Below are 14672 nucleotides of genomic sequence, written 5' to 3'. Positions count from 1 at the left end.
CTATTTTTTGATCGAATAAATGCAGCCTTGGTGAGCATAAGAGACTTATTTCAAAAACATAAAAAAAGTAACTGTTCCAAACTTTCGACTGGTAGTGTAATAGTGTAAAAGTTCTCTCTTTTTATGTCTGTATTTTAGGATAAACAGTTGAACTGAGGTGCTAAAGCGGTCTTAGCCGTCTGTGATGGCCATGCACACTACATATGTGTTATTTAGCACGTTAAGCACATATTAACACTTCCTTGATCCTGTAAAGAGATGCTTCTCTGGTTAATCTGATAGCTGTGTGGTGTTTGCTGGTGGCAAATCACACACCTATCACACACACAGATCTCAACCTGCTTCCACAAAGCACCCAGACCTGTTTCCACATCCATCTGTTTCTGCATCTGTCTGTGTTCACATTTGTGTGGCTGATTCACCCCATGAACACTCATCTCTGTGACTCGTGCACAAAAAAAAAAGCAGTTTAAATATGTTATTGCTTTAGGTTTTACACATGCACCATTCAAATCCACCCCCGTACTCACACACACACCGCTGCTTCAGTGTCTGCAGAATTAAAAATGCATCTTCCCAAGATAAAAATGTCACACACAAACATTCTTTCATGTTCAAAACAGCACAGGTATCTGTTCTAGACTAGTGGAAAGACTAAACAGTATAGTTTGCCGCGGTAAACCTGAATAAGCTTCAAGAGCCACAGCCCTTCTCAACTGTGGTCAGCTGTGTGCGAAAGCGAAAGAGACAGCACTGACCTGATGCGAGTCTTCGTCGATTTCGAGATGGCAGCGAGAAGTGTGTGCGAAAGAGATTTCCACTTCAGTTCTCCAGAGGAACGGAGCCGTCGTCTTTATCCAGAGAATAGCGCCAGACTGAACAGCCCTCTCATGAACCCTCCCTCTCTAGCCGTGCTGCCACACACTCTGCATCCTCCATCCTTCCTCTCTCTCTCTCTCTCTCTCGCTCGCTCTCTCCCCCTCTCTCTCTACACTTGCTTCACTCCTCCTCCTTTTTCTTTCCTCCCTCACTTGCTTCCCCCGCCGCACACTGTGTTTTCCGCTCAGCCTCTGTTTTTCTCTCCACAGAGGATAATCACATTCCAGAGGAGGGACGGCATATGGCAGGGAAACGCCACGCGTTCTTGTCTGTCCGTCTTTATGTGCCAATGTGTGTGTGTGTTGCATGGACAATTACCCCTATTGTGTTGCTGGAGGGGTGGGCCAACAAACCGGGGGTGGGGGTTTGGGATAAAAGGGTGGGGTGAGACACGGGAGGAAAAACTAGATGAATATTGATGAGTGGGTATGATATTTGGAGAATGCCAGTTCTCCTCCCCTGATTGGTCGGGTCGTCTGAGTCCACGTATCGTTATAATTCAGTGGAGGGGTGAAAATGAGGCTGATTCTATTGGAGGGCACACACCGGTCATGTGACGAAAGGACCAGGCCACATGGGAGACAGCAGAGGAATACAGATGAGTCAGTGATTTGTGGGGGAAGGGAAGGGAATTGTCACCACCTGCAATATTCTCACACTTTTGGATGATGAAACAAAGACATTAGGGGATATATACAACTCTTCACTGTACAACAACAGACAACAAGTACTCTGGTAACACCATGGCTTTTTGGACATGTACCAAGGTGGTACCACAGAATTTACTTGAAATGCCATATAAACACATTGGAATATGAATATGATAATCGTTCAGTGTTTTTATCTGTATTTATTTCTCGAGGTAAGTACCACTGTATTATTTATTACCATGGGAAGGTAATAAATAAAGTATCTTTTACCTTTACAAGTATACATCTATTAAAATATACAGTATATACTACCGTTCAAAAGTTTGTGGGTCAGATTTTATTCAGCAAGGACACATTAAATTGATCAGAAGTGACAGTAAAGACAATCAAAATATTACAAAACATTTCTATTTCAAATAAATGATGTTCTGTTGAACTCATTATTCATCAAAAGAAACCTGAAAACTTGTATCATGTTTCCACAAAAATACAACTGTTTTCAAAATTGATAATAATAAGAAATGTTTATTGAGCAGCAAATCAGCATATTAGAATGATTTCTGAAGGATCATGTGACATTGAAGACTGGAGTAATAATGCTGAAAATTCAGCTTTTGCCATCACAGGAATAAACAACATTTTATAATATTTAAAAATAGAACTTTAAATTGTAACAATATTTCATCATTACTGTTTTACTGTATTTTTGATCAAATACATGCAGTCTTAGTACATAAGAAAAAATTTAAAAAACCTGTACCAACCCCAAACTTTTGAATAGTATATACGGAATTTTAGAAGCAAAAGAGAGTAAATATTGTAATATAAAAATATTATTATGTGTCTAAGAGTGTCCATATTCTCTATAAGAGTCATATAGAACTTATTACATATAAGATCTTATTTTTTTTAATGAGGAAGTAAGCTATTTTCTGTGAATTTGCGAGATTCCGTTTCATTAGCAGCTATAGGAAAATGTTTCTGAAGAATAATAAAGCGCAGTAAACTATTTAAAGCTAGACACATTTAGTTTACAAATGTCCACTCTCACTCTTATGTTAAAAATAAGGTTGCTAAGAGTCTATGGGAATTAATGTCATTTACTTCCTGTTTTTCACATTTACTGTGTACAAAGCACCCGACTCACAGAACAGCTCTATAAAAAAAACAGTGACATACAGGAAACTGAATTTAGTGCTAGCATGTTCATATTTTGTATTTTCATTTCTCATTTATTTTGGTTTCTGTTGACAGTAAATGAGCCAGTAAAGCCGACGGCCTGAGGTGACAGCGTCATAATGAATTCCTGACATGCCTACCAATGTACATGCACATGCACATGTGCACGCACACAAACACACACACAATCACACTTAAATACTTGACTATAAACCGCCTAATCATTTCTGTCATAGGCCTCGGTTTGATGACCCTTGTGCTAATTCATCCAGTCAGGCTAAACACTCCTGACCTATTTTCAATCACGCTTCTTGTTTAGTCCCTTTCTGTTTTCACTCACTTATCTGACTTCTCACTCCTTACATGCAAACAACACATTTCCCCATCTCCCCCAGTCCCAGCTCCTGTTCGCCCCTGCCCTTGGCTCCTCCATCCACCAATACACGTTCAGTCCTCTCCTCCCCCTTCATCACTTGTAGTAAACGGAGCCTCAGGCCATGTCTTTTACGCTGACATCATTCCCTATAGATGCTTTTGAATGACGAAAGCAGCTTTGACATACTGCTTTCATAGGCAACAGGATTTAGTCACTGAAAATACTAATATTAATCAGGCCTAAAAGAATGGGCCTATATAATCTATAAACATTAAAAAGAATTTTATATTTATATAAAAATTCTGTTCTGTCGATCTATTTATCCATCTATCTGTCGATCTATCTATCCGTCGATCTATTTATCAGTCCATCCATCTAACTATCCATCCGTACGTCCATCTATCTATCTGTCCATCTATTTATCTATGTCTATCTATCTTTCCATCCATCCATCCATCTGTCCGTTCCTCCATCTATCTATCTGTCCATCTATTTATCCATCTATCTGTCCGTCCGTCCATTTATCTATCTTTCTAATCTATGTCTATCTATCTATCTATCTATCTATCTATCTATCTATCTATCTATCTATCGGTCCATCTATCTATCTGTCGGTCCATCTATCTATCTGTCGGTCCATCTATCTATCTGTCGGTCCATCTATCTACCCATCGGTCCATTCATCCATCCATCTGTCCGTCCTTCCATCTATCTATCAGTCTGTCCATCCATCCATCTGTCAGTCCATCTATCGGTCCATCTATCTGTCGGTCCATCTATCTGTCGGTCCATCTATCTGGCGGTCCATCTATCTACCCATCGGTCCATTCATCCATCCATCTGTCCGTCCGTCCATCTATCTATCAGTCCGTCCATCCATCCATCCATCTGTCAGTCCATCTATCCATCCATCCGTCCGTCCGTCCGTCCATCCATATCCTAAAACAGGGAACTACACTGCGACCAAAATGGTCGCATATGCGACCTTTTGAAATGCCATTGCGACCAAAATTTTTAATGGGTCGCAAATGTATCACTGATTATTTTTGTACCTATGTTTTAGGCAATATGCTATGAATTACTATGAGCATTTATTAAAACAGAAATGTGTATTTTAAGAATACGTTTTATAACCTGCTCTGAGCATTCAACACATCAGTTGGCTTCAGCCCCGCGACCGTTACTTATTAAAACATACCATTGTATCTGCGCGACTCGCGAGCTCTCTCTCTCTCTCACAAATACGGACGCGCGCGCACACAGAGAGAGAAGATAATTGTAAAATGAAAATTGACGGGCTATAGTTTAAATTTTGTTCTTGCTTGTTTTTTTTTTTTCTGTCAAAATGTCGGAAAGCATATTGTATTATCCATCCGTGTTTTTAAAATTCGTTAAATGACGGACGTTTTACAACACAGCCCTCGTTATATGTCGGATTCGTCAAACTTAGCCTACTTGATATTATTTTTAGAATACGTGATTCGTTACGCTATTATTGGACTCCTGTCTATTCATTGTCAACTGTTTTCTATAAATATGTTTGTATTGGCTAACATTTATGCAGCTAATGCCTGTCCTGTTTAAAATGCGCAATGTTCAAATGCAAAGACTCACGTCACAAATAGAAGCTCTTTTCCCTGTGCTATTTAGTATCATATTTGGATATTGTAATAATAAATTAAGTAGCCTATCTTTATTGTACACCTGTTTTTTTTTTTTTTTTTTTTTTTTACTGTTTTCTAGGGGTTTCTTAATTTTAGACAAGTTGACCAGCACACATTATATGCAATTCAATGCAATATAATGCATGTGTGTCCTATGTGTGACATATTTTGCACACAGGTAAAGGTGCCCAACATAAGTCATTTCTAAAGTAAAAAAAATAAAAAAATAAATAATAATGTTTCAATAATAATTGAAATATTATTATAAAAAAAATAAATAATAATTTCCAAATGTTTTGGAAAATATCTCTTTATTTGATTATCAGTAAATTTGTTTTCTATACAGAGATATCGATATTGGCCATAACAGCAATATTAATATCGGTTATTATCGATATCGGCCACAATTTTCACATCGGTGCATCACTACTTAAGAGTTCAGGAGTCTGCCCATCTGTGCCAACCATAGCATGTTGAAATCGATTTGGCACTTTATTGTGTACTGTATTTTCTATTGCAGTAAATCTATCCCAACTAATGTTAAAGAAAACAAAAACAAGAAGGCATGTGGTTTAAAAGATGGCAAGTAAAAAAGCACATCTGTATGCAATACAGTTTCATTATTGTTCATTATTATCCAGAGCAGCTTACTATAAATAATTTGTGCGACCAAATCATGTTTTGCGCCAGTAACTGAAAAAGTTAGTAGCGCAAGTGCCACCAGTGGAAAAGGTTAGTGTAGTTCCCTGTAAAATGTCATATTTAAGTTCCAAAAGTTTTATAAAACAAGGTAAAGAAATATTTCAATAGAGAGAAGCCTTCTTTTTTTTTTTTTTTTTTTTTTGAATGAGTCAAATCTGGCAGGAAATGCTAGTTCAACTGTACTATATTGATATAAATGAAATCCTGAAGCTTTGGTCTTTCTCAAGATGATCCCACGAGATCAAACAGAAAAAAAAGAGCTTTCAAGGTCATACGATCACACATTTGCCAATCTCTTTGTACCCACTTTTTGTATCCATATCATACCATAACTCTACTGGCTCGCTAATCCTGCTAAAAGACATCAAACAGCTGTTGACCCATTAGGACAGTATTATGGAAGTCATGAACACGTGAGATACACATACATAAAAAAAATGACATGAATGTCACTGAATCTATAAACTGTGCTACTTTGTGTGTGTGAGCAGGTGCAGGTGTTTGTTCTTAAAAAGGATGCATTATTATTGAAAAAAACCTTCCTTGTTATAAATACACAGGACAACCAAAATACCATCCCAGCATGCGTAACACAAACACCCCTCAGATTTCCTGTCAGGCAGCTTTGTGTGGGTGTGAGGCCAGAGAGCTGACAAAAAAGTTCCTCATTGTTGTCCAACTTGGCTCAGTTTATATCAATAGTAAAACTTGAAGGAAAAACAAAGTTGACTTTCGCTATATAGCTATTTTCCTTTTTTATATTTAAAAAAAAAGAAGAAAAAAAGTGTAATTAACACACAAATCTCATTTGTACTATTTAAAGATGCATAAACACAACATCTTATACACTTGGAGAATCAGTACACACACACAAAGCAGCCCATACTTGTCACTTATTTTTGGCACTGTGTTTTGCGAAGCATTCTTTTATAATGACAATGTGAATGGCAGTGGAGTAAGTGAGTTATTGCAGACTTCACAGGCTTCAGCACATGAGTGTCAAAGCACCTCTGCCCCCTGCTGGACAATCAGACATTTGTTTAATTTCTTTTTTTTTCTTCTTTTTTAAATGTCCTATCTATAGGACTATAATGACAATAAACTATATGTATGATTAAGAATAAATAAATAAGCTATGCGCTACATGAGGTATGCAAAAGACATGTTCAAAATAAAGTGAATAAGTGAAAGAATAAATACAAAAAGAAAAAGGTGAATAAATGTGAAGGTAAGATAGAAATAAAAATAGAACTATATATGCAATTTAGTTTAATTTAATCCTCATGGATAAATTAAATTCCACATGTAAAAGCATTCTAATCACCCCCCATTTATTTTCTCAAAAGATAAGCCTTGATCAACAATCAACATTTGATTCGAAGCAAAAGAGTATTTGAAAGAAGACAGTGTGCAGGAGACAGAATGGGGTGTCTAGATTAGCCCTGAAACAGCTGCAGGCTAGACTGGGTAAACCCAGCCTGATCTGCCGGCGATTTGATTTCGCTCTGCAGCTCAGGCTGGAAACCTGTACATTTATCTCTGCTGCTTCCTTTACAAATTTGCGGGAACCAATCACAAACTGGCTTATCCACCTGCCGCGTTTAATCCAATCCAATTCCAGAGCCGTGACGGCTCTGTCCAATTCCTTTTAACCTCTCGACGATGCTCAATGGCTTCTTTTTAGCAAACAACTCACTTGATTGGGTATAAATACCACTAACTTTCATGTTTTTTTTGCATAACCTGCAAAAATCACTTGATTCCATTGCTGCTTCTGCAAACTGCTGATCAACACGTTTGGTTACACATTTCCTGCCTGGAGTTTTGACGTCACTCTGCAAAGTACACCCGGATCGTTGGTCTGATTGGTTGAAGGACTATCCAATTGCGTACAGAGTCATTTGAACTATGCCCGTTGATCACGCCTCTTGTGCAGTAGAAAATACATAGTTGACTCCCTAGAACAATGTTCAATCTTAAAAGATTGAGCTTGGTCTGGTGATAGCCAGACTAGCTGCAGGCACCATTTCAAAAGAAAACTGAATTCCAGTAACAGTGTAAAACTATTATAAGTAGGGTAGGCAATTTTTTTAATAAACTTTTTATAGTACGGGTAGAAACTCTTCACATCGGTCCGAATGCAATGATACGATGTCCTACCTGCCTGTCAACATTTGTATTTCCATACCTCCGCGCACCCTGCTGGCAGGCACCATGGAACAGACATCACGTGTTCCATGAGGCTACACAGAGTTGTAGACAGACAGCCACTGAGTGCCACAAACAAACAGCCACCACCTTTTACATTTACTCCTGAACCAAAACAACAAGCTTATGCTGCGTTCACGACATATCGTAACCATAATTACGATATGACAACACGTGATGTTCTGCCCGGAGCTGTTCACGTCCTCAGAATCGGATTTATGCGTTTCTATGTCAACACTATCAAAGCCAAAATTAATCTGCAGCAGTCAAGTGATACAAGTAAGATCTATGCAAGTTGTTTATGTTCATCATTATTGTCATGTAATGTGCTTTGAGACATGCGTTTTGCAGGCTCTTCTGTGTGCGTTCGTGTGTTTTGAAGGAGGCGTGGCTTTAGAGAGCGCTCTGAAGGGAGGGTGGGATCTCATGCTTTCAAAGCTAGCTTGCTATTGCTAGCCTCTCCGAAATTGCCTAAACCTACTTTAAAGAAACATGTTGATGAGATCATCTGTTGCATGGTATAGCTACTCTAATCTAATAAAATCTAAATTTATTTGCTTTCTTAATACAAATTTTTTTGGAGCATGTAATTTTAATGAATAACTTGTCTTTGTAATCTTGTCTCTAAAATCTATAGAGTGTAACAGTGCGGATATCTATCATAAATATATGATAGATATTTTGTCATAAATTCTTCCAAGAGTAATTCCAAGAGTGCTTCATGGGAGTGGGCGGAGCTAAAAAGCTATTTTGCAGCGTTTTGCTTTTTCAACTCTCTGATTGGTGTAATTGTCTGTACAGCATCATGGGTAATGTAGTTTTTCACTATAGGAATTCCACTTTTAAACAACTGTTTTAAAAAATAAGCTTAAATAATGCAGGCTTTCTGCGATGTCACCAAGGCCTTGTACTTTTAACCCCTTCACTGCAACCACCTGTTATATAGAGACCATTTTTCACAATCCAATAAATAAAATGGATTAAAATGTGCAGCAAACTCGTTTCATGTTGACTTCAACCCTTAACACATTTAAATTACACATTTTGTTAGTGTATTCTGTCATTTGTTTTTTGTCCAAGCTCTTTCTGTGATAACCACATCTAGATGGTGAATCCTTTTTTAAAAATTCAGATAGTAAACTTCTCCAGGTAGCTTGCACATAAATCTCCTCAAATTCTTTCTTTTAATGCAGTATTTTAAAGGGATAGTTCACCCAAGAATTAAACAAAAATATATCATTATTTATTCACCCTCATGACATTCCACATCTGTATGACTTTCTTTCATCAGCAGAACACAAAATAAGATATAGTGTGTTTGTCCATAGAATGAAAGTCAATTGGGTTCAAAACAACATTGGATCCCATTGACTTTCAATGTATATAGACAAAAAATAAAAAATAAAAAATTTTGGAACGCCATGAGAGTGAGTAAATTATTATTTTTTGGTTAACTATGCCTTCATTGACTAGCCTAACAACTCATGAATAGTTACTGAAACACAACATTACCTTTAGTTGGCCAAAACCAATACTTTCGACGATGCTTCATTTTTCTCAATCCATTCCCCATGATCTGTTGTTTTGTGATTATATGGATGCAGCTTTCCTACTCATGCTCATTCATTTTAAAATCTCGACCGGGCAAGAGTCTGAGTTCTATCAACAGCCTACATTCTCTGACAACCAACCACTGTTTTCTTTTCCAGAGTCATAGTAAAACTTCTCATGGTTGGCATGTTGGAGCCCATTACAGCAAGAACTGTTGGGTCACCTACCCGAGGCTGTGCGGAGGAAGAGAGCTTTCCTGAGCCCAGAGCCCAAAAAATCCATCAATGTCCATCAGCGAGACTCCAGTACACAGAGAAAATGAATTAAAGACAAAGATGGAAGTGCAGGGAAGAACCCAGGGGTTCCACATAGGAGTGACGAGAAAGCAGGAGGAGAAAGTGAAGCCCAGCTTCCTGTAGATGAAGAATGGACAAAAATATCCACTGTTTCACCACTTCCTCTCTAATTCCCTCTTGTGCACACCTATAAAAAGCAGTCCAGTTTACAAAAATCAAGCTCTTAAAGATCCAAACGCTCCTATAATGGTAGATGAAGGAAGAGAGGATTTTTTTCAGAAAGCTTTTTACTCAAAAGCTGAAGATTTCAATGTTTTGTCATTCATTGATGTTGATTGGAGAAATTTACGTTTTATGTTTCCATTCCAGGGATTTCCGTTAAATCTTGAGTCCAGCAAGACTGTATGTGGTGGAAAGATGCTCCTGGTGCTGAAAGTCTCCAAAAATAAGTCTGGTCCTAGGCATGATGTTCGAGCTACAGGATTGCCCCATTCCTCCAAGCCTGAGAGGGGGAAACTCTAGACAAAAGTAAGGAAACTCCAGCCCTGCAGTGTTTGCTAAGCAGATGAATCACATCCAAATTGACCAAGAGGAAAGGACATGGGCAGAACTGCTCCGGGTGGAGGGGTGGGGTACATAAGATCTATTACTGCTGCACTTATGCTCATAGGTAAACAGTGCAGAGATCTGACCTGGGTGAGCTTTGAGTCAACTAAGGGTGAAATAAATTACCCAAGGTCTTAAAGACTCTACAGTCATTAAGACAAATGAAAAGACAGGAAGTTACATAAGGTGCAACTCAAAATCCTACATCCTTTAGAGCACGCCATTGCCAGACCTAGACTACCTTTTTAACATGATTACCAGTCTACTGTATGATATGACTAACACAAGACCTTGCAACATCCTGTCTGCCGTGTATTGTGTTCTGCACAATAGGCAAGAATGGAAGTCACCTCCCTATCATCAGAAACTGACAGGAAGTGCGTCATTTTGAATTGACCTTATAGGACTTTCTCATGAATATACCCCCCCCCCAAAAAACCACAACAACAACAACAACAACAACAACAGTGTAACTAATGTGATGAACCCTCCCCTGTGCATTTACATGGGAAAATATCGAGTAATTAAAACACTCCTTTGTGAAAACTAAAATCACTTTGAGTGGTCCTGTCTGCACTACAGGTTAAATGTTGTTTCCTTCTTCATGTTTTTGAAAGAAATATCTTGCATTTATTTGATCAAGCATATGTTAAAACATGAATGTTGTTAGAAATTATAATTATAAATATCTATTTTTAATACATTTTAAAATGTTATTTATTCCTGTGATAAAAAAGCTGATTATTATATATATATATATTTTTTTTTTTGATGTATACCAAGAAAGGGGGAAGATGAAATATAAAAAAAGATGCAAGATATAAGATTATCTTTAACATTTGAAGGAAATATTTACAGGAAAAATAAACAGTCCTGACACAAACATACACAGCAGAAGCTACTCTGTTAACACTAAGCTTTATGTCTCAATTTAGAAATAGCATCAGAAATGTCCATTAGCCTCTGGGCACATTTTTTTTATATTTTTTTTTATATCATACTGCCACCTACTGGATGTTTCTACATGTGTACCTGCCTTTAAAAAGCTATGTCGAGTAACATCCCTAAAGCTAAGAGTATTATGTCAATTCTTTGCTGACATGACAATATTTGTTTTAGTCTATATCTCAGTGTTAAAGCTGAAATAATGACCAATTTCCCGTGACTATTTAACTCATCCTTAAATATTTACTGGAGGATAATGAAGGGTGTGTATGAGTTACATAAGTCCATGAGTTATTTATCGCCCCTCTCAATCATATCTCTCACATCACAAACTACAGCCCTGCTACTCCAGAATATACGATTCACAACAAAGTCTTTGGGTCTGGTGATGTTGCGACAACAGATCCGTCTTACCCGAGTCTGACCCGAAACCTCTAAAACACTGACTTCAGTGTCTCAGAGGAAACATGGGATTTAGTGAAGTGCCACCAACAGTTAATAGTTACCTTTAACAACAACTTGTGTAAGTGGAAACTAACAAAAACTAGCTCATTTAATCAAATCCCAAAAGTTTGAAGAGAAAAGCATTTCTAAAAATACATAGAGCATAAATTTCAGGAAATAGCTGAGGAAATAGCTATGCTTTTTCCTGTTTATGCAGTCAACTCTATTTATTCTTTCTTTCTTTCTTTCTTGTGGTACCATCCCAAAGAGGGACAAAATCATTTTCACTGACCTTTACCTTGACTGTTCCAAGCTGGTGGAATGACCTACCCATCTCAACTCGAGTCTTTAGCCATTTTCAAGAAACAGCTGAAGACACATCTGTTTCATCATCACTTGACCAATCTTTGGGTACGTTTACACAACAACGATATGCTTAAAGGGTTAGTTCACCCAAAAATGAAAATTCTGTCAGTAATTACTCACCCTCATGTTGTTCCAACCATGTAAGTCTTTCGTTCATCTTCGGAACACAAATTAAGATATTTTTGATGAAATCTGACAGAATTTTGACTCCTCCATAGGCTTCCAGTGTGACCGAAACTCACCGGCCCAGAATAGTTATTAAAACATCGTTAAAATAGTCCAAGTAACTACAGTGGCACTACATTAAGTTTATCATGCGACGAGAATACTTTTTGTGCACAAAAACAAACAAAAATAACGACTTTATTCCACTTTTCATTTCCTTCTCTCTGGGCCTCGTAGTGTTTTTGCGCTGGCGTCTGTGTTGCACGTCATCACGCAACACACACATGACCGGCGTCGGCCAATAGTGAGCCTACGTGGTGACGTGTAACACAGACGCGCTGCGCAAAAACACTACGCGAACCAATTAGAGGTCCAGAGAGAAGGAAATGAATAGTGGAATAAAGTCGTTATTTTTGTTTGTTTTTGCGCACAAAAAGTATTCTCGTCGCTTGATATACTTAAGATTGAGCCACTGGAGTCACTTGGACTATATTAACGATCTCTTTAATAACTTTTCTGGGCCAGCAAGTTTCGGTCACATAGAAGCCTATGGAGGAGTGAAACATGGCTCAGATTTCATCAAAAATAGCTTAATTTGTGTTCCGAAGATGAACGAAGGTCTTACGCGGTTGGAACAACATGAGGGTGAGTAATTACTGACAGAATTTTAATTTTTGGGTGAACTAACCCTTTAAAACTGAGAAGTTTTTCCTTTGATCTTTCTGCGTACAGACGACATCATTGTCAAAACGCAGTATGCAGTGCGCTTTCAGAAACCTCCACCTTCCCCAGCTCCACCAGTATAGATCTACTACAGGGGTTAAATCATATATGTAACATGTGCGCTTATTTATGTCAGCAACACGTCTTACACAATCAGCGACGTCTGTGAATGTATTGGCAGTAGCAAGTCTTGGTAGTGGCTCAGTGGTTCATGTAGGTTGTCTACAAACCGGAAGGTTGGTGGTTCAATCCCCGGTTCCACCTGACCAAGTGTCGAGGTGTCCATCAGCAAGACACCTAACCCCAGCTGCTCCCCACGAGCTGGATGGTGCCTTGCATGGCTGACACCGCTGTCGGTGGGTGAATGTGAGGCTATATGTAAGGTGCTTTGGTGGCCATAGGTCTGTGAAAGCGCTATATAAATGCAGTCCATTTGCTATTACCATACCAATCTCCAGAGAGTTGTCATGACAGCACTGGGACTAGTCACAGCACTTGCATATTGTTGCCCTATTGTTGGTTTGATTGCTTCTATTGCCCTCCTCATTTGTAAGTTGCTTTGCATGAAAGCGTCTGCTAAATGCTTAAATGTAAAAATGTAAATGTCTTTAGCTACTTTTACAGCTATTTAGGTGAACTTTTAGTGGTAAGATAAACATAAATACGCCCCCTGATCATCTCTAATATATTATAAATTCTACTATAAATTGTACAGAATTGTTTGGTAATGTTGGAGATATTGCAGTTTGTATTTTTGCATAGTTTCACATGTTGGAACATATCATGTTGGATATTTCCACATGTTGGAAGCTAATTAACTAAACAAATTCCTCCTTAGAGCTATGTGAATCAGCAAAGATCTAACTTCTAACTAGGCTATTCAACTCCCAAAGACATCAACAACAAAGTAACTCCACTGTGAGCTCCTCATGCTCATTCCGATTCACTGGAGAGTAAAGATAACAAGCACAGAAAGTGGATCTTCACCAGATAAATAAATGAGACCGGGTCACCAACTGCAGCCTCTTCAATAAGATACAGTACCAAGAGTTCTCTGAACTGACAATAGTGAATAGCCGGCCTTAAGAATAAACACTGTATTATAGAGATAATCAAATCACTTTTTGCCTGACCTAAATCAATTAAAATAGAACCTTAAAATTGAATTAATATGCAACAATATCCAAAGGATAACAATGTTTTGCTTTTGTTGAAAGGCAAATGATGCATTGGCATTCATCCAGTCACAGTCACACTGGACTCTATGGCACCAATTGACTTCTATACATCAGTGTTTGTACTGTGCCAAGCAGAGTATTCTTGACAGTAGGCTGTTATCCCTAAAAACATAGACTGACTCAATCCAGTTCTTGCACATTCCCTGACCTTCAGCTACAGAATTATGCATGCTGGTTCATAAAGTCAGAGATGAGACATGTCACTATTGCAACGCAAACTCTGTAACGCAACCCGTTGGGACTTGTTCAGTCTCATATCCTGAGCTTACAGTACAAACTTCCAAAGAAGAAAATGGAGTCTGGCATTTATTCCAATGCACTTTCCCAAATCTCTTGTGTGCTGTCAGAGATTAAGGCAAACTACGATCATGAAATTTTTGAGCACATAAATTTGGTATGAACTGGTTTTATATTAAAACTAAGAACTAAAAGGACACCTCAAAAAGTAGATCTGTTGCCGTTTATTTTTTTAATATTTATATATATTCAGATAAATGTTTTACATGTAGGCATACTTATGTGTATATATATATATATATATATATATATATATATATATATATATACACATACATACATATACACACATATATATATATATACATACATAAGTATGCCTACATGTAAAACATTTATCTGAATATCAAAAATAATTACAAATATTTTATTAATAATTAATT

General features: G+C 37.8%; 1 protein-coding gene across 2 annotated transcripts in view; it reads right to left on the bottom strand.

Moving 5' to 3' along the window:
• The window catches only part of fgd4a (FYVE, RhoGEF and PH domain containing 4a), a 50981-nt gene that overhangs the window by 35458 nt on the left and 851 nt on the right, over positions 1–14672 (bottom strand). The window contains exon 1 of one of the 2 annotated variants that reach the window (XM_084409733.1): positions 759–967. The exons of the other annotated variant lie outside the window; for it this stretch is intronic. The gene's annotated coding sequence lies outside the window, so the exon portion shown is untranslated. Of the gene's footprint in view, positions 1–758; positions 968–14672 lie in introns of those variants that run through there. 2 annotated transcript variants of the gene reach the window in all.

This window comes from Rutilus rutilus (assembly GCF_951802725.1).
Source record: "Rutilus rutilus genome assembly, chromosome: 5".
Lineage (NCBI taxonomy): Eukaryota > Metazoa > Chordata > Actinopteri > Cypriniformes > Leuciscidae > Rutilus > Rutilus rutilus.
This window is presented reverse-complemented; position numbering and strand designations above follow the sequence as displayed.